This window comes from Capsicum annuum, chromosome 6 (genome assembly GCF_002878395.1).
Source record: "Capsicum annuum cultivar UCD-10X-F1 chromosome 6, UCD10Xv1.1, whole genome shotgun sequence".
Taxonomy (NCBI): Eukaryota; Viridiplantae; Streptophyta; class Magnoliopsida; order Solanales; family Solanaceae; genus Capsicum; species Capsicum annuum.
The window spans coordinates 123,407,369-123,414,215 of NC_061116.1; the positions used below are offsets into that span (position 1 = coordinate 123,407,369).

At 34.6% G+C, this 6,847-nt stretch overlaps 1 long non-coding RNA gene across 1 annotated transcript; it reads right to left on the reverse strand.

Moving 5' to 3' along the window:
* Positions 1 to 1,188: 1,188 nt before the first annotated feature.
* On the reverse strand, positions 1,189 to 5,505 carry LOC107874943. Its single transcript, XR_001675656.2, has 2 exons — positions 3,334 to 5,505; positions 1,189 to 1,712 (listed from the first exon to the last, which is right to left on the reverse strand). It is a non-coding gene; the product is annotated as an uncharacterized LOC107874943 (long non-coding RNA).
* Between the last annotated feature and the right edge of the window lie 1,342 nt (positions 5,506 to 6,847).

The window sequence follows — 6,847 nt, forward strand, 5'->3', positions numbered from 1 at the left end:
GGAGGTGACATTAAATAGTTAACTTATCTATGTAATTGATATTCAAGAACAAGCACAAAAGCTTTTCCAAAATTTTAGCCTGAAGTGTTTAATAGGACCATTACTATATATCGAGATGCTCAATTGGAATAGGTCATAGTTTATGTGTAAATATAAGTGAGTGTTGATGCATTCACCCTGATTTAGAACTATTATCACAGGACATCAAAGATCAGATACAATGTTGACATGCTGCCTACTATTAGGGCAAAAGGACCAAGTTCAACGTGTTTTGTCTTTTTATTTTTCCAACTTGAGCTCGGATGAATAAAATTTGGTTCTCCTTTCAAAAGACAGCTCGTTTGATGAAATTCGCTTTCATTTGCCCCACCAAGTGAGTGAAGAATACTCAATACCAACTCTTATCTTCCAATGTCATTTATCAGTCTTGTTTTTATCTTTTTTGTGATTTTCTTTTGCGTCCTTTTTGCTCCGGAAAGTATACCTTAATATCAAGTACACAACAACAGGTAGTAGTGAGACTTCTATTCTACGGTCCTATCAAGAGCCTCTAGGCTATGTTTGGCGTGATATAATAGTTGGACTCCATTTTACTGAAAAAGAAAGAGTAAAATTTCCCGCTATCCATTAGATAAGGGGAAGAGCTGGACCACAAGGACACATTAGATCATGTTGAAAGAAAATGCCCAACAGGTTAAAATTGGCCGTCAAGACATTTGATCACTATCCTTTAGTCATTCAGGAACCAATAAACCGCAAGCAAAGACATGAATTCTGGAAAAAAGCTCCCCCTCCCAAATTTTGGACTCACCAAGCTCTTCTTCTTGGGATCACTGTTAGAAATCTTAGTGAAAACATTGTATCTCATGTATGCTTTTCATGAACACATTGTATTCTTAAGCAAGCAGCTCTTGCTATTTTAATAGTTTAGCTAAGAGTCAACGTTAACTCGATGAATTGGTTGATTGGACTTGCAGAATGGATAAATGTTATAGATGACAAAATCACCAAACCACCCCATCGATGTGAGGTTTTGGGGGAAAAGCATCACATCATTTCATTGAACGACCGCCGTCCCATTCGGCACCTTCATATCACTAAGGCTGACTTATATCCAAATTGGATCGAACCTTTTGTTAGGATACAGGGCAGAACCATAAGTTCTAACCTGAAAGAGAGTGACAGAGATACCAAAACTGCAATTCAACAAAATTGAAACACAAATGCACCAACATAAAGTCATCACGAGTACAAATTCCCGCCCTTATCGTCTCACCTGCTCTCTATTCTACAATGACTAAATCAGGGACAGCAAGTTCATGAACACATTAAGAAATGCGACACAAGGATGAAGAAAGTGAAATAATTTATCAGCCCTGACAATGCAAAAAAGAACTGCCTCATAATAGATAAGAGACAGATGGACTAAGAGATGAAGTGACACTGACAAAGATCCAATCGAGTTGCAGCTGATTCATTGCGCCTTCTACATTGTACAATTATGTTTCTGAAGCAATTACATCAGTTTCCTGTGCTGAGAATTTCATGTAATACAAATCCAACCGTCCAAATTTTGTATGCTTAATGTACAAGATGAACAATTCCGTACAAGAAGCCTATGTCTTCTTAATTCTCTTTTCTGTCAAGAACCGTGAGCCAGCACCTGAGGTTTGATCCAATTTGCACCTCTTAACTGCCACCCGGGGTTTCAACTAAACAGAAGGAACAACACTAAATTCAATATTCTATACCTTCATAAGTTGGTCTAGAAAGTAATACAATGCGCATAGAATAACAGTTAAAAGGGAAAACGACAGATCATTTGTAGGACAAGGATCCACCACCACTAATTCACTACTTCAAAAGGGCTCTCCCTTTTCTTGATAATTTCGATAATCTGTTCATTATTATTATATTTTTTTTTTTACAAGGCAAGTGTTTTCATTCATAAACAAGGCTGAGTTGGCCATATACAATGGAACAAATAAAAAGTAAAGAATCTAAAAAATCCAATTCTCTACAAAGTCCACCCATTCTTCTATACAACTAGGAAAATTATGTGTGCACCAAAAGAAAATGAGAGACCGGAGGCTATTCCTCACCTGAGAAAAACTAGATTCTACCCCCTCAAAAGCTCTCCTATTTCTCTCTATCCAAACAACCCACATCAACACAAGATGGACCAAATTCCAAGCCTTACGTTTTCTCCTAATCCCTCTTCTACAAGAAAACATTAAATCTTTCATAGTCTTTGGCATTACCCAAGAAACTCCGAACCACCGAAGCATATCCCATCACAATCCTTATGCTTAATTTTCCACTGTCAAATCACCCCTCTAGATGCTAACCAAGAGAAAACACACCTTCCTCGGCACCAACGCTGTCCAAATTGCTTCGCATGGAAACACGACTTCCTCCCTAGATATAAGAATCTTTCCTTAATGAAACTAAAGTAAAAAGTTGTTAATATAAGAATCTTTCTTTAATGATGACACACATATCTCTCGTCTTTGGGCATGCATTAACAAATGAAACCATATAATACAAAACCTAAATCATAGTTTCTCTTTGCTGTTTGTCTTGTAGTAGCAAATGATTCTCTGCACAACTAGTTTACTACAGTACATCTCACTTTGAGTTGTCAAATAGTGAAGAGGAGCCAGAATCCTGCTGGGTTCCATTTGTGCACAGGTAAAAGCAGTCATTGGAGAATATGACCTAACTCCACTAAAAGATAAAGGAAAAGATGGATAGTATCTAAAGCAATCACCAAAGTTTAGGCATATCTTCTTCAACTAGAAAACTAATTTAATAACAAAAAGAACACCTTAGTGTATAAGAGGCAGAAACAGCAGAATATAAAACCTATAGCTTGAAGAAACCCCATCGAGTACAAAAGAAATAGAGAAGTGCTGTGACTTTGCATTATTAGCTGATTTACTAAACAGTCAATGTAACAAAAATAGTTGAGGAATATAACTGAACTAGAAATGAATTTTTCCATTCTAGAAGAATGTAACACAGCAGAAAGAAATTTTCTAGGCGTTTAACTTTTGGCTGATGGGTCGATCTTGTGCAATATATTACTCCCCCCTGTTTCAATTTGACTGCAGCTGCTCAAACAGCAGGATATGGATGAATGCAGCCCTTAAAAGGAGAGATAAGTAGGATTTCTGAAAAATCATCTAAGAACACATAATAATGGACATTACATTCATAAGAAGGAATTCATAACTGATAGTGATAACTATCCCAAATTCAAACTACTGAAAGCCATGTGTGTGGAAAAAAAACATGTGTGACTCAAAATGGACAATGAAGTAATATGATAACCTGTAAAATCAATCACTCCCCATTTGCATTTTATGTGGTGATGCTTGACTAGGAACTGATTTTAAGAAAGAAGGGAAGAATTTTGACAGGTATGAAAAGTATCCTTAGAACTTATGGCCCTAATTGTCCATGTGGCGATAAGAGCATTTCATTATAGGATTTTAGAGTTAAAGAGATTCCATATATAGAAAGGTACTACTCTTTTGGAACCAGCTAAAAATGAAAGAGTGCTACATAAAATGAAACAAAGGGAGTAGTATCTGTTACAGTTTTCAGTACATAATTTGTCATATTTCTCCTTTTTTTTTCACTTAGTATAGGTGTCTATACTAATTTAGTGGTTCTTTACATTATGTAACTGTTATAATAAGAGTAGGAATAGGAATAGCATATAGAATCTTACTTGGAAAAGGACTGTAATGTAGCATCCTATTTGGAAAAGGATTAGAATGTTGTGTCTATAAATAGGGTTTCGATGTAATAATGTAGATGCAACAATTCAATAATATTTTTCTCTGTTATTTCACACAGTAACAGTTTATGGCAGACACGTAGTGCTCCTTCAATAGCAGTCATTGGTTCGACTACAGGTCTTCGACTTAAGTAAACGCATTGCTATCGGGAAACTAGGTCCCATGTATTCACGATTTGGTTTACACTATTAAAAGCAAGATGTCCCGTTGTCAATACCATTCAGTTGTTTGGTTCATGACAAGTGACAACAAATTCATATGCTATCGAAAGTTGTCATGTCCTTTTTTTCCTAATGGAACATTAAATTGAGCAGGAAGATATGAAAGCACTATGTCCAATTGGGTCTGCGGCATGGAGTATGTGCATGTACATGTACATTAAAACTTTTAGGAAGTTTTCAGTGTGATTTAAAGGATCTGCACAAATTACTCATACTCATGTATCCCTAAGACATGGATGCAATAAAAGGCAAACGATGATTTCATTTATCATGGTTAGAGTTTTAGCAATTTCCCAATTCAATTCAATCAAATAATCCTCCATCGTGTAAGAAACCCCACCCCACCCCACATATATATATAGAGAGCGCTATAGGTCCAAATAAGTTCAGCGCTTTAGGCTATCCAAACCAATAGCGAAGCCAAGATTTTCACTAAAGGGGTTCAAAATATGAATAAGTAAAACGCAGGAAGAAGCAAAAAGGGGTTCAACATCTACAATATATACATAAAAATAATTTTAATCATATATAAACAATGTAATTTTCCACCTAAGGGGTTTTGGCTCAACCCCCTCAACCCTACTTAGCTCTGTCCCTGATACCCATGACATCCCACAGGACTCAACATACTCTGTCTAATAGATTGCCCACCAAAGGGAACTGCTAGCAACTAGACACATCAACAACAGCAACAGCATACCCAGTGTATTCCCATAAAATGAGGTCTGGGGAGGGTAAAGTGTACACAGTCCATACCACTACCTCGGATGAAGTAGAGAGGTTATTTTTTATAGACCCCTGGCTCAGGACAGATAACAGTATAACAAACAAACAACATAAATATAAACAACAAAATAGGATAACACACCGCTACAAATTAAAAGAAATAAGATACCGACATGGTAATACTATTAATTATTTGTTCGAGATCACAAACATCATCAAAACACTACAAACAATACAAACAAGAAACTACAGGAAACTCCAAGCACAAATACAAATAAAGCACTCCTCCCTACCATTACGAATGCACTCCTATCCACTAACTCTCCACCCTCCTAATTTGAGTCCTCCACACTTTCCTATCATGCTCACCATAAGTTGTAACTGCTCCATATCATGCCTAATCACCTCCCTCCAACCCTTGCTCAAAAATTGATCATGAGAGCCACCCACAAATTATAATTCATCTATACCAGTATTTCCATACCATTAATAGACATTCACAAAGTAAATAATTCCATTGCATAACAAAATATCAAGAATGGACTGTAAATGCTTTGAATCTAACTATTTACAACGCTAAAGAATTAAAACTTTGAAAAGGTGGAAAGGGAGAACATTAGAAACAATTCAAGAATGGAACTTTGGATGAATGAAAAGCCCCAGAAGAAAACCAAGTGCGGCACTGGGGGACATGGAGGAAGTGGCATGCAACGGCCTCGACCAAAGGGACTCTTGGAATTACTTTAATACTATACTACCTTCATATAGTGTCCAGTGTCCTCCCTATTTATTCCCAAGGGCAACTATTTCATTTGCGATAGCTTTTCTGACGAGATCATGGTGGAGCTAGATAGGGCAAGGAATTCATTTGAAATAGCTTTGGTGAAAATTTATATTATTTATACGTTAAAAATATTTTTTATATATATATAATAAATATTGAACTATCTTCAATTTATTTATTTGTTTACTTTTTTATATTTGAATCTACAAGTGAAAATTTTGATTTCAATCACTGGATGAGAGTGTAATGAATTTTTGATAAAATTTGATAGTTTGATCTAAATAAGATCAATCAATTCAAATTTAAGTATAGTTAAAGAACATAAAAATAATGCACGTATTATATAATAATTAATTTTGTCGTTTATACTTTTAAAATGACAAGGATAATGAAGAAAATTTATATTGCTATCTCAAAGAATGAGATTACCACTCACGAGTATAATGAGATCTAGTTACTTTGAAAGGAAGTTATTTGTTAATATTAATAAATTTTTTAAAAAATTATCATTTAATATTAACGGTTAATTGATATCTCAACTGTATTTCAAGTATCTATGTTTGACAGTTTGTATCGCTTTCAAAAATTTGTTTTATTAATGCATTGAATTCACTACCTTTGCGAGAAAGATTATAAGTCCTTACTTAGCTTAGTAATTTGATTTGTGTGCATCTTTTATTGAATCTTGTTATTTTATATGTACAATTAAAATCTTTATTTTCTTATCCTTTTCAAGCTTTTTTTTAGTTATGTTTCACGTTTTTAAGGATATTTAATTTGTTTATGCATCTAAATAAGCTTTAAATATTTAATACAAATTTTAAATGAACTCCTGAGAGAATAGTGGCATGTTTGAATAGTTTGGTATATAAGATTTTATTTATTAACTACCTAATTTTAACTTTATGAGACATTGTGTTCTTTGCTAAACTTTATCATCTTAATTTTAGCATACTAATTTTCTAATGGTTCAAGTCGCCTTTTGAATTCTCTTCAAGAACAATTGAGGGTTTTCATTCATTCTAATTCAATTAAGGATGAAAATCTAAACTTAAGAAACTCGATCGAATACGCTCTCTCTCGATAACATCCTATTGAATTAGGGCTCCTTCTATGTTAGATCACCATCCAGCCTGACTAACAATTCAATTGCAATTCATGCCCTAAATTTTAGAATTCTCGTTCCAACTCAATACATAATTTTGGGTGTTGATGGAAAAGTATTTATCATCAATCAATTTTGTGATATATGACTATTCTTATTGAGGCTCTATCACACTCCTTCGTCTCATTCATGAGCTCGACCTTTC